This window comes from Pogoniulus pusillus, chromosome 9, assembly GCF_015220805.1.
Source record: "Pogoniulus pusillus isolate bPogPus1 chromosome 9, bPogPus1.pri, whole genome shotgun sequence".
Lineage (NCBI taxonomy): Eukaryota > Metazoa > Chordata > Aves > Piciformes > Lybiidae > Pogoniulus > Pogoniulus pusillus.
This window is the reverse complement of record NC_087272.1, coordinates 16,188,343-16,215,025: the sequence shown is the minus strand read 5'-3', so window position 1 is coordinate 16,215,025 and position 26,683 is coordinate 16,188,343. Positions and strand designations below refer to the sequence as shown.

Genomic DNA, 26,683 nt, shown 5'->3' with positions numbered 1-26,683 from the left:
GGAGGAGGCATAGGTAGAACATTTGGCCATAGGCAAGGGAAGGTCAAGGATCAATGCAAAAGGGTAAAACTTTAAACTGTCCTCTGAAAACAAAACAACTTCTGGTACATCAAATGAGTGTCTAGTACACTCACATAAATTACAAGGCATCAAGCAGTTAAAAAAGCTGTGAGCTTGAGCCTTCCTGAGAGAGCATGCTGTCTGCTTAAGCCAGGAGTCCAGAGACATTAGCTTGGGAATAAACTTCACATTGTCCAGCCTGGCCAGGCAGGATTCTTATTCAACCAACTCAGAGCTGAGGAAAAGGTCAGCTATTTGAATCTCTGCAGACCTATTCATTGGCTTTCACTGGATGTTTTTGAGAGAGACAGTCCTTTTATGGCATGAGGTAAGAAATTAATACAAATTAGATATTTAGGGGGTAGTGCAAATGGATTACATTATGAAAAGAGAGGTAGATTGCGCTCTCTATGCCTCTTGTGCTTTACATAGTCTCATATAGGGTGGATCTTGGCTTAAGACTGCTTTCTTCTCCCTACACATTCTCTCTACTGCTTGTGTTAAGCCAAGGTTTGTGAAGAGTTCTAGTCTATTTGAGTGTGCTGGAAGCACTTGCATTAAGATCCGCACCTGAGAGATGTAGGAAAACATATTGCGTGCTTGCCTAATAGCTTGTTCCCATTTCTGGAACCTGAGATTGATTCATTCATCACAGAGTCACAGAGTATATTTGGTTGGAAGAGGCCTTCAAGGTCATCCAGTCCAACCTTTGACCCAGCACTGAAGGGTCATTAAACCGTGTCACTAAGCACCAGGCCCACACACTGCATAAACACCCTGAGGAATGGTGACTCCACCACTGTCCTGTGCAGACCATTCCAATGTTTGAGAACCATTTCAGTGAAGAAATATTTCCTCATGCCCAGCCTGAACCTTCCCTAGTGCAGCTTGTAACTGGTTCCTCTAGTCCTGCCACTTGCCACCAAGGATAAGAAGCTGGCCCCCTCCTCACTCTCTAACCTTCCTTCAGGTAGTTGTAGAGAGCAATAAAGTCTCCTCTCAGCCTCCTTTTCTCCAGACTTAATGACCTCAGCTCCCTGAGTGTACACTCAATTTCCTCATCCAGATCTTTAATAAAGACATTAAATACATCACCATTAATATCCTTAGTTATTGAGATAGAGACAATGTGAGGCACATCCTGAGTTTTTGGTCTTTTTGATTTTGTTCGGTTTACTTTCGTCACATGGCAGGGGGGTTGGAACTGGATGATCCTTGTGGTCCCTTCCAACCCTGACTGATCCTATGAAATACATCACTCCTCTTTATCATTCACTTCATTCTTATTAGTTTCCATTTCTCAGATCTTGTAATTTATTGCTTCAAAATAAACCATTGTCTTGCATGTTTGGCAAGTCACTTTATTTTTTGAGGACATGCACCACGTTCTTCTTCACCTTTCACAAGTTAAAATACTCCACAAAGCTATGCTGTGGTCGACTAATGTTTGAAAGATTCCCTTTTTATGGTGGTGTATCCTAAAAAGAAAAACTAAGTGACTGTCATTGAGCTTGCTTTCTTAAAAAAAAGATACTCATAATGTAACCATGGAATTCAATAGTTGGAGCTTCTTGCCTCTAGAGAGACTTACAAGAAATAAATGCAGTTATCCTTGCACACCCATTTTCACCAAGTGACCTTACCTAATAATTATGTCTTGTGTATATTGACATAAAACCAATCAGGCCTGAGGGAAAAGAGTTGTTTACTCGCCCATGTCTCAACCAAAGCCTTGCAGCAATCTTTCTGTTCTCAGGGATTTCATGCATTGACTCAAGTCTACCATGAACTGCTTGTGCCAACCTGACTTATTTCACAAGCATTAGCCAGAAAAATTGTCATTCAGAAATCTTAAAAGAGCCTCTCTCCTATGGCTGGGCTTATCTTGCTTCTCTGTAATGTCCTTCACAGCACAGCTGATTTCCTAAGGAGCATTTCTACTGTGCTCCCTATAATGAATAATGAAAGCTCACATGAACTTATTCTAAAGATCTAATTTCTGGGATTTTAAGGGAATAGAAAAAAATCCTTACAGTGAAGGGTATCTCTTCAGAAATTAACAGCAAAGCCACATGAAATGTGATAAGCCAGCCTAGAATTTGTGGCACTCCAAAGATTTTGCTCCCTTCCACAAAATGCTTTGCAGCTCTTTTCTATATCAAGCTAACTCAGATATTTTTATGCATTATGAAGGTTCTGCCTCTGATTCCCCAGAGGCTTACAAAAGGTCCAGACACACGGGGTAATTCTGGGGCAGCAACCCAGTGGAGAATCAAAAGGTCTTTGTCATCAGATATGTGCTATCATGGATCTGCTGGTTTGTGATTCTCAGAAGCAGAAGAGCACCATCAGCCATCTCCATTACTTATCGATTGCAGTCCAACAGAAGACACGAGCTGGCTTCAGGTATTAAGTAAGACTAAATTAGACAGAATTCTGAATGCAGGCAAATCTGTTTGAATCAAGCTATTCACACAGGCTACAGAGATACCCCCTAATGACCTAATTAGGCATTATTCTATTTTTGAGTTATTCCAATACTATCTTTTTTTTTCTTTTTTTCTCAAGTTAATCTCCCCTAGAGACTGGCTGATGCTGTTTTTTATCACACATACACCATTATGCTTATTTTTGGCATTTTTTCTTCTATTTCATTACATGCCTTTATTTAACTACAGATTTAGTTCTTGGCAGACTCAATGAAGGTCTTTTGGAAAAAAAAAATATCTCTATCCTGCACTACTGGCCCATCATGACTTCATCTGCTGTCTTATGAGGCTTTCCTTCTATGTGCAGGGCAATACTAGAGCACAGCTCCACACAGCATAACAGAGTCCACCTTCACTGAAGGCACATGGGGTTGATAGAGAGTTAGTATCCCATGGATGGGAAAATGGTCCTGGTTGGGAGGTTCAGGTCACACTGCCTGAGGAGGCATCTGAGCATGACCACTTGTGACAGACGTGATAGCCATTTCCATAGCAAATCCCTGCAGGCTTTAATCTCTCTTAAAGTTTACACTGCATTTCACCAAAACAATTTCTATGGATCTGACCTCATCCACATTTGGGAGAGGACTTCAGCACACGCTTAGCCCAAAGCACATGCTCAGAGACATAAGAGTTAATGATGCTTAGGCAGATTTTGAGGTTAACTCTGTATGGAGGGCCTCTCTGCAGCAGACACTTCCAACGGTTTGCCCAGAAGAAATTCCATCAAGCATAGCTGGACTGAACTGCACAGAGTTTTCACTGTGGCAAATCTGCTTGCCATGAAAACATGACTGTGGAAGCGCAAACCTCTGTACTAAATACTGCTAGAAGAATGATTTATAGAGAGTATTTAAACAAATATTTTTGCAATAGAACAGATTAGTATAAGCTCTCTGGGGAGACACTATGCTTGCTTTGGGTTTTGCACAGTGCCTGGCATATACCATGGGTGCCAGAGTTAACAAATAGTTATTAATAATAACAAAATATTTCCACTGACAGCGTAGACGCCAGTTCTCTCTGTTAATTACATGTCAGACAGATAAATATAAATCTGCTCAGATTAACTCTTTCTGAGTTAGTGGGGTTTGGTTGCTTTTTTTTTTTAAAGATGGGACTTAAAGCTTTAGTTTGTATCATTTCCACCCCTTCTTCTGTCTCCCTTCAGTTTAAATCCTCTTTATCAGCTCAGAAGCCTAATTTAAATCACCCAGCCTAAGTACGAGAGCATTGGCCACTCCTGCTTCATGACAGGAATAATGTAAAACAAACCCAGTGTGAGCAGAGCACAAGCTGTTGACAATTAATGGCTGTGTGGCTTGCATATGACTTTTTTTTTTTTCACAGAGTAGTTCCTAGACTTTAATTCATTAGAACTGGAAATGTCTTGTTGCAGGTTCACTGCTTTACTGTCCAGCCATGAAACATGCCAAAAGCTCCAACCTTTCAGAAAGGAGTGATATCTAAGAGGGAGAGAGGGCACATGCACTCAGACTAATGCTGTCAAATTCAAGTTAAAAAGGCAAATATCACCAGCCTGCCAACAGCAGCAAAAGTGTTGCAAGCATGTGACAGCAAGGCTGAAGGAATCTAAACTTGACACACTGAAAATCCACCATTATGAGGTTTGGGATGGAAACAGAGTGAAAGCAAACTAACTTGCTGGGAGGCACAAACTATTTCTTTTCTAACTCTTTTGTTTTCTGTTATAAACTGTCCTCAATGTGACCAAAGCTTGCACCAGCCCAGTCCTTGGGTAATGCCCACATGAGGCAGTAGTGTGGTAGACCTGACAGGACGAAATAGGCTCATACATGTCCTGGCTTGCCCAGACATGTTTTTCTGCTCTCCCTCCTTCTGTTTTGGGGAAAAGCAACCATGAGAAAGAGGACAAAGAACCTGGAGCCACTGAGTCTAAGGACTCTGGCCTGCCCAGACTTGTTTACAAGGTACACAGCTTAGCTTGTGCCTGCCTTGTGCAAGGCCTACGTTTTCCCAAATTTGGGTAAAGCAAGCCTATGGTTTCACCTAATATGGTCACACTTGGATAACTGCCGTTCTGATTGGCTATGCTGTGTCCAAAGGCCCATTAGTCTCAGGCTGTATAGATAAAAAGAGTTGAGCAGGTAACACAAGGTGTTCTGCCATTGTATTTGTGCTTGCTGCTTGCCTGCTGCCATTGCACACTGCCTCAGTGCATCCTGAATTGCCTGGGGACTGCATGGAGGTAATTAGAGCCTGTTGCTGGTAAACTCAAGGCAGGCAATCAGCCTGCATAGCCAGTGTGACATCGTGCTAAGACTGCACATGACAAGACATCCTGCCTGCACCTGAAAGTCTCCTGCCAAGACAGGAAGTCCTGGATACACAGATCGTCCAGAGGACCAGGTCTGCCTCCTTTCCCAGCACTCCCAGAAGCCTGGGAAGAATCAGAAGCCTCAGCTGCTGACAGCAACAGAATTCCCTGAAAGTGCCTGGGTACTGTCTGAAGCTGTAGCTAGCCCTGCAAGTAGGGAGATAATATTTTGTGAGTAAATACTTAAAGCCTCTTGTAACTCATCACAGCCTTGTGCCATGAGGAGAAAGGAGCACCTTGAATCCATCTCGTGGACAAACAGTATGTTGACTGTAAGTGATACTGACTACAAGTACCTTCTCTTGCAGCTCAATTACTGCTTATATTTTTGCTAGTTATTCCTCTGTATAATGTTTCCATGACTGTGCAAAGAAACTATTCTTGTTAAAAAGCAGTGGTTGGGGGTGGTGAGAGTTCTGAATATCATAATTAATAAACAATATTAATTTTGAACAAGTAATTCTCTCATTAAATAATTACCCTTCCGTAACAGGCAGCATGGCAGCAGCAGTGCAGCACATGGCTAGGACACCTTCAGCACGTTCTTGACTTGCTGCCTTGCTGTGTCAACCTCAGGCAAGTGCACCATGTCCTGATACCTCTGCTATAAGGATGATATTAAGTCTGAAGCAAGTGCAAGGCAGAGATAAAATCTGGAGTTAAAGAAAGAAGTGTCCCATGTCCACAGTCCCAGCTGGGCTCTTGTTCCCTTTCTGATTTTAGAACATCCAAAGCACACGGCATGTTTTCAAGCTACTCTTTCCACAGCCACAAAGACTAGAAACTTACTTAAAAAAACCTAAGGCTAGAATTCCAATCTAATCAAAGCACTCTGGAAGATGAGACAAACAAAATAACAAGGCAGCCATCAATGCAGCCAGTATCGTAGTCGTGCCCCTGCCACCTCTAGCTGCCTGGAAAGACAAGTGCTGAGTTTGTCAGGCACTCAGCTTTCTCAAGAGCCCAGAAATTCTCACATGTTTTGAAGAAAACAGGATTATTTTGACAAGAGCTGCCAGAAGCTTTAAAGTTCATACACCAGAGGAAGACTGACTCTTCCACTGACAGTAAACCAGCCCAGCAGCTCCCAGCCCAGCTCCTACAGCCTGTCCAGGGCAAAGGCACAAAGAGGTTTTATTGGAAGCCTCAATATTATCCGGTTGCCTCCAGGCAGCTGTCCTGTATTTTCTCGACAGGACTCTCCCAGCTGAAGCAAATGTCCCTGGCCAGAAGTCAGGCACCCAGCGTTACCTTGGGGACCTGCTACTAATAGAGCACACTCACCCACACCTGCTCCTCCCCACAGCTCCCAGCCCACCGCTTCTCTCCTCTGAACGGTGGGCAGCTGCCCTGCCCCTGCTGCTGGCATTGCAGGGGGGAGAGGCTGCAGGAGAGCTAGCCCTGCCGGCACAGGGCTCCTCTGCAAGTGGACTTGGCCCGTTGAGCTTTGCCCTCTGCCATCTACACCGGCTTTAAAAGTCTTTTCACAAATAAATACATCAGCCTGCGGAAAGTTGTTCTTAATAGAGCGTGTAAAGGGGTTTGGCACAGAAAAGGTGTGATAAACTGCATTCCAAACCCTAGCCCTGAATTAAATATTTAAGAACATCTTCCAATGGGGAAAAGAGGTGATGAAAAAAAAAAGAAAGCAGCAAAAAGAAAAGAATGAAAGGAGCTGGCAAAAAGCACAGATGAATCATGAAGCTCGAGGTGGAGCTGCCAAAGTTTCAAAAACACTCTTAGGTACAATTTACTAAACCAACCAAGAGGCACTCATAAATTACAGATGTACACAGAGGTTGGTGGACTTCAGAATGAACTCTAAACTTATTAAAACTTTAAACACTCAGTGTGCTTGACTGTCAGCAAAGGTTTCAAACAGCGTTGCAGTTTGCAGATCACCAGGGATTCAGACTTTCCCAAATTGAACATCTTTAGACCGAGGGCTCAAGGGGTGCAGCTTGCTCTGCTTTAACAGGATGTAAACCTCAGAAACATGGAACGTACCTGGAAATAGGTCAGAGCAAAGTCCAGCAGAGCAGCTGAATCTATGATATGTCACAGATTTAAGACTGAGATCCTTCTATGAAGGTTTAAGATATTTTGGACATGGCATTTACTGAGATGTTTGGTGCAGCACAAAGCACCTCAGTAGGGCACAGACTGGACAGCATCCCCCTGTCCTGCTCTGTGTATGGAAAAGATTTAAAATCCCAGGAAGACAAAACAAAACAAAGCAAAACACATTTTCCTTGATGATATGCTTAGAAACCCAGTCTTGTGCTGAAGCCATTTCTGCTCTAATGACAGCCCCAGCTTCACCTGAGATATCTCCATTTAGTGACTGTCTCTGAAGAGTATGAAATCTTTAGAGGACTAACTTAAAAACCACATTTTAGTTTATGATGTGAAAGTCACACTTAGAACATCAAAAGAACAGAGTATCATCTATTCCACTAAGCAAAATTCCAGCACTAAAATCCAGGACTACTTCAGAAAGGATAAAGGTGCACAACAGACCAAATCTGTGTTTTCTAGTAGACAGGAGCAGAGGCTCCGTGCTGGTTTGAGCCACTGGCCTCTGGATGTCAGTGGCTTTATGAAGGCTGCCTTTTTCCTAAAGACAAAGGGAAAAAGAAGAGAATGGATGCAGATACAGTATTACCTTTTTTTAAACAAAGTCCACCCATACTCTTGGGAAGGAGTGAAGCAAGAATCCTACTCCTTTGCTGATCTTAGCTTTCAAACTACTTCTCTTTCTTCCCCCCCCATTCTGACCTTATTAAAAGCCTTTATACACTTATAAATTCTTCCATGGTATATGATATGTTTAAAGCCAAAATAATAAAAGAAAGAGAATGTTTCTGCCCAGAGATGCTTAAATAATGGATGCAAATTTCCTGATAAAAACCCTGAAGAATCACAACATAGTCTAGTGTACTATAAATTATGCTAAATCAAATAAATCAGACTACAGTATCCCTAGTGGCTCTTGCACAGTCTTTAAATATATTACCCACTCCTCATCAGTCCATTCCACTCAATAACCAGCTCTGTCTTACATCTCCAGGCCTGCTTTAATTTGAACAATACATTAGCCCTTGCAGTATAAAGGAGAAAGAAACTTCAGGAAGAAGGTAGGCCAGCTCACAAATGAATCTCCTGTGGCAGCACACTCAGATGTGTAGGATGGATGGCTATTCTGAGCCGCCTGTATCCCAAAAGCAGCCAGGGCAATAAATCCTTCCCTGGCTGGCAGCTGGAAGCAGAAACAGTCTCCACCTCCACAGTTCTCACCCCACTCCTCCCTCCCAAATACAAGGGCTTGCAGTCTCTCCAGCTCCATTCAGAGGGCATAATTCATGCCAGACCCGGGAAGAGCAAAAGCAAAGGCCTTCAAGTCTCTCCCTCAGTGCATCTCCCAACACTGAGTGGCTGTGAACATTCTTGCACAGGAGATGATCCTGGATTGGTAGAGCCAGAGGCTGCATCTGCCATCCTCCCAGACAGCCCTCAGGGCCACCACAGGGCATGTAATGGGAGAATATGGGCCTGAGTATTACCTCCTATACGCTGGAGGAGGGCAACTGGAGGTAGCCAGCCAAAATTCTGCTCCCCCGTCAGGTGTCTTAGGAGTGGACAGACTAAATCGTCCAGCTTCTCCTCAAGGTACAGGGCATGAAGTGCCTGAGATACAGGGTCACAAGCTGAAGGCTCATAGTGCCAAGCCAAGGCTTTGCTTTGCTTTCCCTGGAGAAAAGAGCAAATGACCCCGTGTCAAGCATTGTAAAACATCTGGTAGGGCTATCAGGAGGGAGACTGCTGAGGATACAGTTTAACAGAACTGCTGGGGTTTTTTTTATTGCATTTATTTTCACAAATCATAATAATAAAAAAGGGAAAAGTTGGAGTCCACTCAATTGAGTTAATGCTTTTGGAATTTCATTAATCAACGTCTCAGCATTCACCAAAAAAATGACACCTTTTAAAACCAGTGGAGAGGAACATTTCCAAATACTTCCAATCACAAGAAATTATTTTAAAACTCATATTACATGTATTTCTAAACCAACCCCTCAGAGAGATGGGTGTGAACTCTGAATTATCCCAATTAACTTGAGTGCCAGACATCAAGGCCAAAAATGCAAAGTCAGCTCTAACCTTTCAGGTTGCTGAGGGTGTTACAACGTTGGTAAAGCACAATGACACAGAGCATGTGGCACAGCAAGGAATAAAGTGAATGCAGCCCGTGACAGACACAGTACTTGACTAAGTACAACCTGCCTGGTGAGGAGAAAGTGGAAATCAAATTATTTTAATGCCCATAAAAAGATGTTTACTGACCAAGCAAATGCATTCCTTTTGTCTGGGTGCATGGTCTCAACATTCACTTAAAGGCAGTAATTTCAGTGCTGAGTTAAGGAGCTGTATTTCAGGCCCAGGCTGAACATTAGCACTGTCACTTTGAGGCTAGAAGTAAGTGAGGTGGCAGCACATTAGAAGTGCAAACACCCTGCGATTTCCTGCGGATTTTGTGCTCTCTAATTCCAAATACCAGATACTACAGCATGTCCTGTCACTTACCCTGCAGATTACAAAAAAAAAAAAAGGAGTAAAATTTGAATTTGGAGCAGCAAAAACTGAAGCCCGAGGTCATGAAGGAACTTCTTCCAGGAAGACCTAGGATCGACTCAGAGTCTTTACCTTTGCTAGTTGCAGTTAAGAAGCTCTTTCCCTGCCTCTTTTTCCAAAGTTTAACTTCTTTCTTTTTTTTTTTTTTTTCAGTCTTTTTCTCTGCTATCTGACTGCTTTACTCTTTCCCTTAGGGCTTAAGTCTCCTGCTTATCCCATGCTCCTTTCTCCTCTTGCAGTATCTGTTTGGACTCATTCTCCCAGCCAAGGGAATTCGTTGGAGTTCAATCTGCCCACCTTGGGGAAGGTTGCTTCTGCTACCTGAAAGGGCAGTGCAAACAGGAGGTACAAAGGAAAAGTGGACCTGTCTCAAGCTCAGTCGAGCAGGTGAAAGAGCAGCTCCAATCTGTTGGGTAAGAGGGGACCACAGATACGATCATGATCAAGAGGATTTTGGTGGTCAAGACATAGTTACATTCACTGGAAACATGGCCTCTCCAAAGAGACAAAATGCATGCCTTGCAGTGGCCCTTAGCTAGATCCTGCTACCCCGTGGCATAACTTTCCCATCAGGAGAGCTGGCTAGCATGACTGCAGTCCTCTGAGCCACTTCCAGCAGGTCCTACAGAAAACAGAGGGCTGTTTCGATTTATCTTGTGACATTGAATGGTGAAAGGAAGGAGCTGACAGAGGGGAGTGGTTTTCATAGTCCCTAAGAGATGCAGGAGCTTTTTTCTAACTATGAATGAAAGAATAACATTCAGGAGCTATTAAAGCTTTTCACTCAAACAGATACTACTAAGCCCTATTCATGTCAGAAAGATTTATTTAATCAGAAGACAGTGAGAGTCCAGGAAAAAACAAATGCAGGATTTGAAAGTTTTCAAGGGCACTAAGTTAAATTCAGAACAATGCCCTATGAAGGCTGTTGTGTTCTTCACACAAGGCCTTTATGAGCAGAAATGTTCACGTGAGCACAAGCTTTTATGTCAGACAAAGACCAGTCCAAGAGTCACTCAGCTACCTTGAGCAAAAGGCAAAGTTTTAGCACAAGCCCTCATTCTTCAAAACAAGTTTTACTGCAACAGCAAGACTCTGTCTGCAGTAGCATCCAAATAAATCATGGTGCTTGAAGGACTAGGTTTCTGTTGACCTCATCGAGCCAATTTTCAGACTTACTTTATGAAGTGAACTTCGAGCTGAAGCGAGTGGGAAACTCTCACTTGGCAGCTGGCGTGTTCAACTGTCTGGGAGTAAGGAACTCAATCATGCAAAAACTGCTGTATCTTAACCAAATCCCATTGACTCATCTCTCAAATTATTCAACAGACTTCAACATTTACAGTCCGTTGTTCTAAGAAAATTACACAAACTATATGGCTTTGTCAGATGAGGTATTCACAGTGAGTACTATGACTCTGCCATCATACATAAATGCAGCTTCTGACCCAGCTATTTCTCCTGTTGTCTAACTACTGCTTCAGTTAAGCTCAGGCTTTTGAGAAGCTCTAGGATTCAGTAAAAATAAGGTAGCCATTTCAGTCAACCTATCTCTGCAGTACCACAACTCAGAGTGCTTTACAAAGAACATTGGGACTGGCACACTTGTTTTATGAATAAAGCAGCAGAGCCACAGTAAAGGCAGTGTGCTATTCAAAGATGAACAGTGGCTAGTGATGGAGCTAGAAGCACAATCCTACCCATAGGTGCTCAGCCCTGTAATACATACTCTTCATTTTAAGATGTGACTGGCAGCCCTGCCCCTTTGACAAATGCCCATTTGCCATATCTAAGCTGCTATTAAGCTGCCGGTTGGATGCTTAAGGATCCCAGAGCACTCACCAAGACCGAAGTTCACAATGCTCTGGCCATCTCAGAGAGCCCCAGAACCCACTTGAAGACATTCAGGTCAGAAAGATGCACAGAGCCCAAATCTGTGAGGAACTGCACACAGGGATACCTTTGCTGCAGCATATAACAGAAACCAAGCAGACAGCTGGCATTTGGGAAAAGAGGTTAGATCCATCATAAGCTCTAGACTAGACTAGTGCCAGAAAGAGTAACATTAACACTACAAGGAAAACCACAGGAAGCAGGGTGTTAATGGCTAAAATGCAGGTCTTAACAATCCAAGGAAGGAGAAGCAAAGATGCAGAGAGAAAACAGCAGATGCTATGGATGTATAGTATTTGTCTCCACCTCTGGGTGAAGAAATGCAGACAAACCTTAAAATCTTCATTGATGTACATTACTGAACGAATATAAGACTAGTGGGGACTAGTCTTCAGGAAGGTGGTGGATGCCAAATGTTTTTACTGTGCTTGATACACGGTTTTGGCAGGTACCACTATGCAAGTGGAGCACACACACTATGCCAGTTTAACAAAGGAAGTGCCACGGGTTTGAGTCTGAATGAGTGCACTACATCAGTGTGAAGCATGTAAAGGTTTACACAAACAGTTCTAGGCAGAAGGAAAATAGTGGGGGTAGAAGCTCTGCACAAGACTGGAAAAGAAGCACAGAGTGATGGTCTAAAGCTAAAAAATTAAAAATACATTTTGCATGTAAGAGAAACAACACTCCTAGAGACAAGAGGAACACAGCAAAATGGCCCAAGAAATATCAGAACCAAGACCATCACACTCTCAGTATACCAGCAGAGAGCTTCAAAAGGCCAAGAATCCCCCAAAATACTGAATCAGAAAAGGAAATTTATGCTTAATGCAGCTATTTGACTTGAGAGCCTGAAAGTGTGCCTGTGAAGACACCTAAGATAACCCTAAGATGCTTGTTGCATCTTAAGAGGTCTGAGGTAGTTAATCAGAGGACTGTACTGAAGAATTTCAGCCCTGGGATGCTGAGACAGTAAGCAAAAAAATGAGAAGCCCTTGGACTCTCCCATGAAAGGTACTGATGAGGTCCTCCTAAAAGCATGAGTTTACATTTCATGGATGCTAATAAGAATATCAATGCATTTTAACACAGAACAAGGTTTTGGCTTTGGTGTTTGGGTGTCAAGGGTTTCATGTTTTCATCTACTGGAGGCTTGTAATAGCTAGAAAGGACATTTTGCCACCTATTGCTACTGCTGAGAGAAGAATGACAAACCTGCCCTGGTAAAACAGTGGAGATTTTTTTGTTATTAAAAGGAGTATTTGTATTTCAAATAAAAACTTAAAAGAGAGATCAGTCAGAGAAACAGCTTCTGGAGCAACAGTCTGAAACGCAAGAGCATGAAGACCAGAGGTGAGTGACATTGTAGCCTCTGGTGAAGCGAACAGCTCCTCTGCATGTGTTAAGCACAGGCTAAGGTGAGAGAGAGATCTTCATATTACAAAGAAAACTGCCCTTTCCTCTCCAGGAAGGCAGGGAGAGGAGATCAGCCAGAAATCTGTGGGATGCTCTTCTGGTAAAGATTTTTATAGGGACACAGGACCTGCCCCACTTTTACACCTCAAGCCCCAGGTCTGGGAGCTGACTCACTCCAATCTCTGCACCAGCAGTGTCCACCTCCTGATACAGAGTATGCATGAGCTGAGTGCCTCCCCATACAGCTCCACAATCCTCATTCCTGGAGAGAGGATTGGCAGGGGAAAGCACCACTAAACAAAGGGCTACTCTGTGCTCTACCTGTTCTGTAGATGACACTCTCACTCTTCACATAAGAATACACAACCATAGGCTGCACCAGTGGACTGGAGTCTTAGACACATTGCAGTGAAGTCCCAGGCACACAGATGTAGGTTCCTTTTATTCCAGCATAATAGGCCAACAAGTGAAACTATCAATGTATTAAAGCACTGTTGGCAAAGGAGGGAGGAATGTAATCAGATCTATATTTAGTAGATTTAAATTACAAAACAACAAGAGTGACATATGGGCTGCCAGCTGAAGGCATTTTTTTAAAGGAGAAATGAGAAATCAAGATTGCCTGTACTATTACAAAGTTAGCTCAGGGGAATCAGAGGCTTGCTGGTGCACAGAGAACTATGAAACACAAAGGGGCACCCTGAAAGCTGCTGCTGCTGCTGCTGTGTGCTGGAAGTGACAGGTGTTCACACAGGAAACTAGAGGAGGTTCTGCAGGTGTGTGAAATAACCATCCAAACCATCTTATCCAGACCTTAGGCAGGAGGAAGATGAGGGCTGTGTCTACAGCATTTTTTACCAGAAAGGATACCTGCAGCAGCCTGAGTTCCCCACAAAACTAAATGGTTTTGCTTCTACCTGGAGCTCACAGGATTGCATTCTGAAGACAAGAGTAGCCAGAAATTGGCTGATTGGATGATTATGGTTACTTTGCTTAACAAGCGATGTACAAGCCTTTCATATCCTTTCTAATCTCAATGATGTTTGTGCAATGAAGCTTGGCTGAAAAAAGACAAGGTAGGGAACAAGTCTCTGGCATTACCAGGTTGCACTGACCACTGCACTAGAAAATGGTGAGCATTTAGAAGACAGGCATTAAAAGAAATCCACTCTCTCAGACTTCCTGGCCTGAAGGGCTCATTAACTAAACACAGAAATACCAACTAATTTATAGAACCTTTGTTATTACACAGTCACAAACATACTTCTGGTATCTCCTTGCTTCTCTCTGCTATCCCTAAAGGGAAGACTACATTACCTTCAAAAGAGAGATGCCCTTTAATAAAAGATGATGCCCAGAGACAGCATGCAGATACCCCACCAAATATGCTGATCTCTGAACATTAAAGGCACATTAAATTATGAGGCCAGAGGAAGCCTCCAGCTCCTTTATGGAAGGCTGTAAGTCTATTTTGTTGCTACTACAAAAAAACATTCCAACTAACTTAAGTCTTCTTTGACAGAACAGTTGATGTCTCCATCACTAACATACGTTGAGGTTTCAACATAGTTGATGTTTCTATCACTGAAAGATGTGTCTCTGAATTTGCATTTTCCTACAGACATTGGTACAGAAAGAAAAGGCTTCCTATGTCTATTGTACGAGAGTGGGATGTACAAAAGTCTATTTCCCACAGATGCCACCACTCTTGCAGCACACATAGAAATGAAGCAGCTCTTTCAGCCACAACTGTATTCCTTTACATAAACAGCAATGCATGAGAGAAAATGGAGCCCTGGAGGATTTTGCTGTTTTCACATGGATGGTCAGAAACCATAGACAAGCTTTCTCGGTTGAAATATTTTCTGTTTGCAGCTGTTCTGAGGGAAATTTGTAGCATAGGAGCAACTGCACCCAAACCTGTATCAGACAACAGTGCTGTGCTACAAAAGGAGGCATGTGCGCTCATTCCTGTGGATGTTAAGCCTTCCCTTTCCCTTCCTCTCCACTTGCCTTCTTTCCCAGTCAGCCCCTCCTTAAGAAAGGAGATAATTTGCAGAAAGAAAGATGCATTTCCCTCCCTTTGTTTGCATATAATAGCACATTTGTCTTTGAAAGATGGATTTGTTCCCCAGAGTCCATGGAGACTCGAATCCAGAAAATACCATTCTACAATGATGGCAAACTGTCTCTGTTTTGTACATGCCCATCTCTGCCAGGCTCACTGACACTCCATGTGCAGGCTGGCAGCAAGAACACTCTCTGCAGGTGAACAGCAGCTTCTTTCCTCTAAAAGAGGCCATTTAAAGCAATGTGAAAGACAACTTTCTGGTAGCTAGTTTGTGTGTGTGTAAAAAAACGTAACAAACCAAATAAAATTCTTGGTGTCCAGCACAATGTTACTGGTTCTCAGACTTGCTGGCATTCACTTCTGGACCCAAGAAGGAAATATCTCTGTAAAGTTTCCATTGATCTATAAAGCAGAAACATCTGCTGGAAGTGTTGTCCCAAGTCATCTCCAACTGCAGTCAGCAGGAGGTGATCCTGTGGTTAATAAGCTTTCTCTGTCCCTCCACAGTAGATGTCATTGCAAGGCGTACAGAGCACAATAAGAAAGTTTACAGGATACAGGCTAACTCAGCCAGAAAACACAAAACACAAACACGGAAAAAAAGCATCACTGAGAAGACTGTCAACAGCTTGCAGATTAGTGATGGAGTCCTGCCAAAGTGAAAACAGAAACCACTGGACCAGCTACCCCAAACCGGCTCTGGGACTTGCCTCCATTAAAAATGCCATAAGGACCATTTTAAAGCTCTTTTCTGCGATCCTGCATAAAAGTGCTTGCAAGGCTGGGATTTAATCAGTAAAAGGCTGTCTTCTCTGGCAGGATTTTCAGAGAATTTAATTCAATTCACAATGGAGTTTATGCTATATACCCACACTGAGATTTCTAATTTCCTCAGTCATGTTAAGCACTATGTACTTCCAATGGGACCAGCAGCATCCCACCAGTACCAGGAGTGGAAACTCCCCAGCACAAAGACATGCCTGAGATTCACCACCAGCAGAAATATTAAAGAAGGTGAGCAATGTTTTCTCCCTTGGGCAAAGTTTGTGTTCCCCCAGGCTGCTTTACACAAGATTGCTCACTGTTTCCACCTACAGCAAGTTTTGGAGGGAAACCTCCACTATTCCACCTAGATTTCTCCGTGATGAGGCCAATGCTGCTTCCCTACTGCAGCCATCAGCCCCAGAGTGCTGGGTTCCATGGGTCTTCCATCACCCAACACAAACAGCACTCTGTACCAGTGAGCATGTTCTGTTTCACTTGCTCTGCCTTGGAGAAATCAGAGGGGGCAAAAAGAGGATCAGTTATCTGCACCTGCAGCAGACCGACCCCAGACTGGCTTGTGAAAAAGACTTTTTCCTGCACTGAAGGGACCCTCCAGCTCATGAGTTCATGCATCCTCCTGCTTGCCAAGGTTGAGGTGGGTGCTCAGTGCTTGAGGAGGGCTTAGTTCGGATGTACATGTAAGTTGTAGGTTGCAAGCACCCTATCAAGGGCTGCCAGGCCTTCCTGAGGCTCTGCCAGCCAATGCCTCTAGGTCCTTAACAGCCTTCAGGTAAGCGGCCAGTAAATGTCAGTGCTACAGACGTAACCAGCACTTCTGTGAGGCTTAGTATCATTTCCCTCGGCTTGGGGAACCGAAAGTTAGCTGGTAAGGAGAACAGCCTTTTTAATAGCAGGAACAAGACTCTTCTTATTATGCCATGCTGGTTATAGCTTGTCGCTCTGTCATCACCCTATCATTGCTCTGCTGCGCACACCACTTGTTATAACTTTACTGGCGTTACACTTACCAAGGTTATAATTACACATTACAGTGCGGCTTGCCTACGCCGAGAAAGAGCTAAACGTACAATTACACAGCTCGTAAATAGGAGGACGCCATGCTACTGCCTAAGTGCACATGCCCACATAAAACCTTTTCCTTTCGGTGGCGAAAGAGATGAGGGAGACTTTTACCAGGCTGTCTGCGGTAATTGTTAGCGCCACCTCTTGGTGAAAACCTCCAACTGCACGGGACCCTTCCTGGCAATGGCTCGTTTTAACGGGGTCAGGACGAGGGGTCCTGCAAAGCCAGTCATCAATTAGGAAGACATAACAAACCCCAGATTTTCTGGTTGTTATCGTTCCCGTCGTTGTTCCCAATATTTAAAGATAAGTACTTGAACTTCTTTGATTCTTTAACTATTTTACAGTTTAGAAATACTTACAGATCCCTTATGGTGGGAGGCATAGTCAAGTGAAAAAGCATATGTGCCAAATTCAGTGACCCCTCAAAACTTTAACACTAAAGCTAAGGAGAAAAACATATGGCAAATACAGATGCCTAGACATTAACCATCGCTGTGACAAAATGAGACCTATGTGCTTCCCTTCAAAAGCACTCCTCATTTGAGTCATTAATACCAATTAAAAGGGATCGGAGGGCAAGCTAATCTCACCTCCAGTCCCCAGAAGGTTTCTGAGAGCAACATACTGCATGTTGTTGATGTGAAAAGTCACAGTGCAACTAGACCCTACCGAGAGGATATCCCACGCATTCAAGGACTTTCAATGCTCAGTAGCACTCCTTTGTCTAATGGCAGTCAGGGGCACCCAGCTCAGGTTTCACGATCACACAATTGTTTTCCTCAAACTGCCTGGCCAAAAAACCCACATACATCTCACCATATGTGTTCAAGAGTGCAAGTGTCCTTACTGTTGTAGGGTCACCAGTAGTACCAGCTGGGAAGGCCTTGGTGGCCAGCTCCAGCAAAGCTGTGCTGGGGTCATGGAGGTGCCAGGCGAGAGGGCAGAGCCTGTGAGAGTGGGGGCAGAGAGACTTAGACATGCTCAGAGCCCCTGACCTGGAGAACAGCACCAAGAAGATTTCCATCAAAGGGAAGCCATTTCCTACAGATCTTTCCATGAAAAGCCCCATGGCAGAGCAAATACAGATATGCGGGCAAAAATCTCAAACGACATTCCAGTCACCTTATGGTTGTGCATCTGCCATCCATGTCTTTTCTAGGATTCAAGCAGGTAGTTTATCAAGTGACCATGTTAGCCAAACGTTGTTCACACAGAGATTCAGTCCATAAGCATAAGAAGAGTGCGGTGACATCTTTAGTCCCATTTATGGATGTCTCGGTTCTAACTTAAATTCCTAGAGACTCAAATATATTTGATAGAACCAATAACGATTTATAGAGTGCTCTTCCCCCTTCTTTCCCATAAGAAAGGAATTAGGGGTAGAGAGAGGAAAGGTAAGCACACCCAAATAATCTCACTCCGTTTTGGAAGTTAAAAGAAGAGAAGTTTAACAATGAATAAAAAGGTATCTGAGGTAGGGAAGTTACAAAGGAACAGGGAAGGGAAAACAAGGTACAAAGTGTGTAAATACCACCAGATGCTGATGTCAGTGGCTTTGTCCACCTCGTGGGTGATGGCCATGTGGTGAAACAAAGAGAACCAGAAACAGGATGGTGACACTGGGAAGCAGGGAAGTGGGGAGTGCAGAGAGAGAACAGGAAGTCCCCCCTGCTTTTACAGACCTTTAGACAGGAAGGGGGAGTGGGCTAACCACCACCTGGTAGTGTTCAGACCCACCCCTGGGGAGAGGTCAAGACCACCTAGGGTCAGGTTCAAGGTCACTCCCCCTGGAGGGTTAACCCTGTACAATGGAGGAAAGAGCGAAGACAGGAGAAGAGAGAGAATGATGGAAAGTGAAAGAAAGGGAGAAAGAGGGGGAAAAAAGGAAAGTGGCAGACAAGAGGGGGGGGGGAAGAGAAAGAAGGGAGATTATTCTGTTAATTTAATTTTCAGTTTTGATTGTGCAGAACAGGCAAAGACAAATGAATGACTGATGTTCTTGGAAATGTAGAAAACATGAAAAATAGGCACTGCTTTTCAAGTAGCTTTTAAATTACTTACAGCACACTGCACTCAACTTGCTTATTGTGGTGTACTGAGTCCTGTGATCGACAAGAGACATGAGTTTCAGGACTGAAAGGGACCACTGCCATCTTTTCCTTCAATCTTTTTCTCATATTTAAAAAAAAAAAAAACAAAAAGGAGGAAAAAAATATCACAGTGCCTCTTAACTAAGACATCCTATGCTTTCTAGGAGGGAAATTACTGAGTCTCACATTTTCTACTTAGCTGCAGTAATTTCCTTTGTCTCCCTGTTGGTTCCAACAACAAAAACATCTCAATTTGTAGACTCACACAGGCAGAATTAACTGGGCCATGGGAGTCCTGACCATGGATATGGATAGGAACATACACATGCATAGATACAGTCAACTTCTACCTCCCCTATTCATTGAGAATTCCAACTGGAAGTACTTAACAGGGGGATATGAAGAAAATGTGCAGGATGTGGGTCTGGAACTTGGAGGTAGAGTAAAATTTCAGTTCTGAGGGTCAAACAAGTTTGGTAACTCCTTTTGTATTACAACTTATAGCAGCAGCTTAGGTCAACAGTTCTAAGGATGATTTTCAATTTTAAGTGTTTTAAAATGACATAGGGCCTGATCTTTTTGAAAGAGCAGAATGACTGCTCAAAACCAGACCCCTTGCTCTGGTCAAGTACAACACAGGGCAATATATATCGACTTTTGTTTATTAAAACTCCACATTTTTGCTTTGTCTGTGAAGTTCTGGACAAAACTGTGCACATGCACAACTTGGTCACCCGCACAGGGTAAATCCACAGGAGAAAATGGAAGGAATTTTATAGTCATTGTTTTGCAACAAGAAAACTATTTTCCAGGGAAACAATAGGAAAGTGCGCGTGCATTTATTTGGGGACCTTGTGCCCTGGCTAGCTATTAGCTGGCAGCAACAAAAACTCCTTGTGAGCTCCTCACATCTGCATTTTCTGCTACTGGGACACATTCCTAGTGAAAGGACAGGAGAGCTTCAGTCAACACAGGCCTTGAGACCACACTAATGTTGTCCACTCCAGCTGAATTGGAAGGAAGTAGTTTTGGCAACAAAAGCTGAGTAAGGTCCTCTTAGACTTTTAGAGATTGGTGCAGGACAATAAACAGGTAGAAAGTAGTCCCCTGGATATGAAGGCAAAGGATAAAAAAGAATCAAGACCCTGAGCCACAAGACAGCACTCAGAAATAAGAAGTGGAAGAGAACTGTTTAAACCATATGAGTGTCCAGGTCACTTGCACTTACGAATGAACATACATGCCACTAAGATCCATAGTAGTCTGCAGTGTTCCAGGACACTTGGTACACTGTGCTTGCTGCCAAGGGTTCAATAATTACCTATTCGATGGGATATGGTTCTGCTATATGAGATTGCTGTATTGGCCAAAAGAAAAAAGCATTAAAGCATTGGAAGGACGAGGACCACTAACCTCATCTCCCCACTACACAATGCAGTACAGCTCCTTATGTTGTCTAGAGAGTCACCATATGTTCAGCTTAGCAGCAAAGAGTAGGAGGAGGCAGTCCAAGCCCTGTCAGTGTTACAGAAGGAATGGCCAAACCCGCTGAACCGTGTTTACCGGCGGTTAGAAGTCCTTAACAAAAATGGCCGAGTCAGCATATCCTTTGACCTAAATCAATGAAACAGAGAGCTTGGGAGAAGCACTATCCTATCCACAGTGGACAACGTCTTTCCAAGATGAATGCCCAAGCTTTTTCCCCTTTTAGATGCCGCAAATGGTTTTTGGCAGATGCTTGTACACCCAGATGGCGCCAAGTTAACTACTTTTATTGTGCCTTTTGGATGGTAATCTTTCTGCAGACTTCCTTTTGGCATCGCTACTGCACCCAATATATTCCAAAGGAAATGACAAGGCTACTGCAGCACCTGGAAAGGGATAGCTGCTTGTACAGACAAAGTCCTGGGATATTGCCATTAAGAAGAGAAACATGATAAAAGCTGGTCTAGATTTCCAGAGACACTTGGTATTCAGGCCTAAAATGCAATAAACACTGGGCTACATCAAAACTAGCTGAACTATTGAGGCAACAGGCACGAAAACTAGGCCTAGGGGCAAACTGAAAAGGGTAAATTGGCCTAAGACAGTAATAAATTAATGCAAACTCCTGAATCTATGTCAAAGTGAAAAGAATGCTGGGTTATGAATGGCAGTAATAGGTTTCTGGAACCGAGTCCTGGAAAATGAAAGCACCTGATATTTGAACATAACACAAGAATATGTTTTCAACTGAGTAGAAGCCCTACCTGAAGCACATGAGTGCTCCCTTCCCATAATCACTCACAGCACTGCAGATTGCTGTATTAGTGCAACCTGGTCAGAGCAGCAGGGCTGCTACACACTGCTCCTGGACATTTGCTGATGATATAAATCACTCTCTGCAGGCTGAGGAGTGTCTCGCTCTGAAAGAAGCATGTGAAAAATGTATAAAAAAAGCTCTTCCAGAGAGTCATTTCAGCTTTTGACTGACCACAAACCACTTGTACCCCTGATAAATAGGAAAGACTTGGATCGTGCGCCAGTGACTTGTCAAGCTCTACTTAGTGCTTAATTAGTTACAATCCGCAGACACAGTAGAGTATTGTGCCTGGCACAGCCTTGGTAGTTGGTGGTACCCTGTCTAGATACCTGGAGAATGTGACAGACATATGAATATTGTGAATGTCTGAGGAAATTAAAGCTTTATGAGACAGGTCTGCAAGCCTTAAAACCAATGTCTGATTCATAATTATAACACATCTGACTGGTTATTACCAAAAATGCGGAGCTGCAATATTAGAGTGTGGGAAATATGACTGCCTCAAGTACATTAGAAGCACGCCAGTAACTGGACTCACATTCCAGAAAGAAGGAATATTTCAGAACCAACATAGATATTCCATCAAAAGTATCCCCTATGGCTCTTCATTAATGAGAATTATGAACAAGCCAAGATGTTCAATTAGTGGTTTGCCCCTGGTAGAATATATCCTGCTTATCCTAGCCCCTGTGTAGCCGCCTGTAAAACAGAAGGGCTGCCACAGCCTCCTGGTAATGGCTGAGTTACCTGCCTCACTCCTCTAAGTTAAGCACACCAAGTCCTCTTGAGTGACGTGCTGACCCAACCCTTGCTCACTGAAACTCTTCTGTATTATGGCAGTAGCATTGGAGCATGCAGTGGAATAACACAATTACTTCTCATTTATTAGGGATTCATTTTGTTGGGTTATTATCCTTAACACAATGGTTTCTAAACTGGAATGCCCTTACTCAAATGTTTTGAGGCTTAAACTTACCAGCAAAACATTCTACATCTCCATCTGACATTTTCTCTCCCCCTTTCCACTCCTGGAATTCTTGCTTTCAGCAACCACATCCCTGGGTTTTGATTCCTGGAAAAAATTCTCTTTTTTCATGGTGTCTTGCTCTATCATTAATGTTGACATGCCAAAAACTTCCCACCGAGATCTTCTTGGCTTTTTATTGCATCTCCCTTCACCACATCTGGTATTTTATACAGCTATCCATAATATTACAATTCTTGTGCCAGTAGCTTGTCCTCTTCATATGCAGACCACATCTTTCACCGACTTCTCCCCAAATGGGTGCCTTCCCTGCTACAGCACCTCCTTCAGCCCCAAACGACTCAGCTGTCTGAAAGCTCTACTTTTATTTCAGAAAACATAAAATAACTAAGTCCCAAAATATCTGACAACTTTATACATAACAAAATCCTTAACTAGAAAGCAATGCAACTCATAACTTGTGATTAAGGGTCAATGAAAATGACACAAGACACTTCACTTGAGCCCATGCTATTACAGTTTAAGTAGCATCCAGAAAGTTGCTAATGACTGATGCCTGCAGAAATAGGAACTGATGCTGTTTGTCAAGCAATTACCAGGGTTACTTTGTATTTATGCTGAAGTGAGATTCTCCTTGTAGATCTTAAAGTGATGTTCCTTTCCAAATCAGGAGGAACACACAACAGTGTTTGTATCTCAGATTATATGACAGTCTCGGTTCACATGATAAAAATTTGCCTTGAAAAGCTGATGAAAACTACAAGACAGGGATAAAAGAAGAGGGGTCCCAGAACAAAGGAACACCATACCCATCTCTTACCATATTCTCTAAGCCAGAGAAGGCTATTGGGTATGTTCATAACACGTGCTCTTGTTCACAACAGATACAAATTAACATGTATTGGCTAATTAATGTCCACACTCATTCCATGAAAATACAAAATCTGGTCAGTTTTATGGCCAAATGTCACAATCAAAAAAAAAAAACCCCACCATCCCAGAACCCCAGCTCTCAAAGCAAGCAGCTAGTGAGTTTTATGACTGAATTACCATTAAGAAGTCACAAAAAGGATTAAAAGCTTCACCAAACGTTTGAAAAAAAATCAATAGAGTCTGCTCCCAGTCTTTGTCAGGAATTCAACACTAGAGCAGGGTTGAGCTTTGGAGAGCAGAAATCTGTCTCCAGGCATGCACACAGCTACCCACATTTTAAGATGCCTAAAGAGTAAAGTGTCCAATTTATACTTTTCTGGCAGCCAGGAAACAGGTTTTTTTCTCACCTGTCTCTGGGAAGAAGGAAGAGGATTCTTCTCACAGGGGGCAGTAGAGCATATGAACTCAGCAGCATTCTCACTCCCTCAAAGATGCAAAGCTTCACCAAACAAAGCCTTGGCTAACCTCATCTAATTATTAATTCAGCTCTGCTTTCAGCATGGGGCTGTACCAGGTGGCCTCCAAACATCCTTTCCAATCTATGCTTTTCTATAGTTTGATGATTAAATTTTATCCAACAAATGGGGTTTGACATGTTTCTTCCATGATAAACTGTACCTCTGCTGTAACCATGTTAAGATAATGACATGATGGCTGTTGATGACTTTTTTTTTTCCCTACAGAAAAACATTTCTATTTATGCAAAAATGCTGATCAGGTGGACAGATTTTATCATTTGAACTATGATAAATGCCAGTGTTTGCTTCACCAAAACCTTAAACCTAGCCTTAAATTCTAAAATTAAGCTTATCCCTACATTCCCCTTGTGTACTCCTTCCTTCTTTCAGGGGTGGAGAAAAAAGGCATATAAGAAGTCTATGGAGAGGTTGGCAGCTGAAACCTTTCTCCTGAATTTCAGCCTGTTGCTTTCAACACAAATCCATCCATGGGTCCTTGTTGTATATTCTATGGGCAACTTTCAGTACATGAAATGACACAGAAGTAACAGCTGATCTAAAGTATTCAATGGCAAAACCACTGCCAACCAAACTGCTCCTTATGCACAGTTTAGTTCATGTTTCCTACAGCATATTTTGAAATAGGACACAACTGCACACATTTACTTCTGCTCCTGCTTTATAAAGACACCTCTGTGAAGGAGTAATACCACACTCATTACAGGCCACTGGAAAAGCTAATTATCTCCAAGATATCTTATCTGCTGGGGGCAAGCATGAGACTGAAAACACACAGGCCATCACATGCACACAGACTCTAGAGGCTGCACCACAGCACCCACTCTATTTTTAGACACTCTGTATGAGCACATCCTTAGGGAAGAGTAGAGATGCAGTGCCAAGTATCTTACACCTTTCCTGCCTTTCCTCATAGGGTCTCTTGTCCCCACAGCACACATCCTGCATCACATTGACCCTGGTGACCTCTGCTGATCAGTAGAATTTGTAGAACTTTCTGGAGTTTGTGATCTGGAATTATTTTTGTTCAAACCTTGCCACAGTTGCTAATAACCTCAGCAAAAATGTTATCCATTTCAACAAGAAAGATGTCCCAAGGACACAGATGTTGAGCAAGTATCTAACTGCTTAGCTTTCTGTTGGCCTACCAAGGTTATTTGTGTTAAACTGCCAAAAGCAGAACAACAAGACTGCTTGCCAGATCCTGGTCACTCTCTGTGCAAGTCCCTCCTCATCCATCAGACACTGCTCCAGTCAGGACAGAAGAGATTTCAAACTTCATTACACTGCAGGGGTATACACACGTATTCCACCCAAGTGTGCCTCACCACAGACCACTGATACATTCATTCAGGTGAAATGCCAATGCTCAAACCCAGTAACATTTCTAATTACTCATTCAGTAGTGGAAGCTGAGTTTCCAAATACTTCTAATGCACAGATGGGTGTTTCCAAGGGCATGAATGCCAGTTGTGTTCCAAACTGGGTGTTGTACTTGAAAAAATCTGTCTTGCATGTGTAAACTGCTGGGGCAGGGCATAATCTCCCTCTGGGGACATCCTCTCTTTGCATTGTTTTCCTTATTTTAAGAGCACAAGTGTTGGGCAGCAGCCTGCAACTCTTGATGTGTGGCATGAAATGAAACACAGTGCTATTAATAAAAGAAAAAAGTAACTCACACAATAGCAAGATTTAGATTCCTGAAAAAGGAAGAGCAAAGAGGGAGTTTTCCCCACATATCCAGAGCATTCTGGGGTGAATGTTTAGCCTGTGTATTTGTAAGGAACCTGGCAACGTATGCCTCATTTCCAGTGGGAGGCAGGCAGAAGGGCCAGTAAGGAGGGATGCTGACAGGCTAGGAATGAGGCAGCAATGTGGTATTCAACAAACATGAAAAGTGTTGCTCTACATCTGAGAGCAGCTTTGTTAATGCAGCTGCATTTCTCAGGCCACATAGCTGAACCATCAGTGGGTTTGGCTGTGTCACCTTGGTGTAAGCAAAGCTTGATGAAATGTGAGTAATTTTTAAAAGAAAGTATTTCTGTGGGTTTGATTGTCTGTTTTGTGGTCCTTGCCTTGGAAGGAACGTTAGTCATTTGGGGCTAAAAAAAAACCATGGGAGTACAGGTTTTAGTGGTGGCTACAAGCTCAGCGGGGGCTGATAGCCAGAGCCTTGCTGACCCACAGGGACACCTGACCTGCCAGTGACCAGACACATGGGGTCAAGAGAACTGCCTGCCCCAGGGCTTGTTGCTGGCTGCCCTCCACTTCCACCTACTCACAGACATGTGCTGAGCCAAAGGTGAAGCAAGCACAACTCCACTCACCTCCCATGCCTGAATGAGCCCAGCAGGGCATGCACTCACTGCCCCTACTCCACATACAGGGCAGGCAGTCTCTCTCTCATACAAACCAGGAACCACCAGGATGAGCAGGAGACAGTGGAAAGCAGCTGCTGCACAACAGTGAGAGGAGTGTTTAAAGTCTAACCAATACCTACACCCTGTTGAAGAAAGGCACCTATCCCATTCATCTGGTTTGCATATCTGTTCATCCCCCTCTTACAGCTGGTACAAGCCACTTTTTTCCAGAGAAGCTGATCACCAAATAAAATGGGGAGAATCATCATGCCTCAACTGAAACAAAAGCACACCCTCTGCCTCCCCAGAGATGCATCTGCCCCTCTGTGAAGGAGCTGGCATCTCACATCTCTGGCTATATCTGCCAGGAACTCACCTTTGAGGTTTCTGAAGTCTGTCAAATCCAAATCATTTCAAGAGCCTGGGTATCTTGGATGCTGAAAGCTGTACGGAGGTTTCTAACAAAATTCTGATCTGCTGAAAATTTTCCAAGCACACTTAAGTGCCAGCTGTGTAGCTGTGAGAAAAAGGAAAAAATATTATCCTAGTCTTATTTGGTTTGTAATTGTAGCTCAGTTACTGTTATCTGCTGTAAGAAAATCTTGCCTTTTGTAAAAGCTCTTGAACAACAAGAAGCTGTCTCTATTCCCCCTCAAATGTAGCCAAACAGGAATGGGATCTGCAACATACATGATGCCATTTGCTACATTCCATAAATAATTTTCCAATAGCTTTGAAGCAGAATGAGTGCAGTACATACAAGCAA

At 43.2% G+C, this 26,683-nt stretch overlaps 1 long non-coding RNA gene across 7 annotated transcripts in view; it reads right to left on the bottom strand.

The window, feature by feature from the left end:
• LOC135178113 (uncharacterized) overlaps window positions 1-26,683 on the bottom strand; it is a 132,835-nt gene that overhangs the window by 5,421 nt on the left and 100,731 nt on the right. For 6 of the 7 annotated variants that reach the window (XR_010303359.1, XR_010303353.1, XR_010303356.1 and 3 more), the window contains one exon: window positions 26,294-26,434. The exons of the other annotated variant lie outside the window; for it this stretch is intronic. This is a non-coding gene — a long non-coding RNA (uncharacterized LOC135178113). The remainder of the gene's footprint in view (window positions 1-26,293; window positions 26,435-26,683) is intronic. 7 annotated transcript variants of the gene reach the window in all.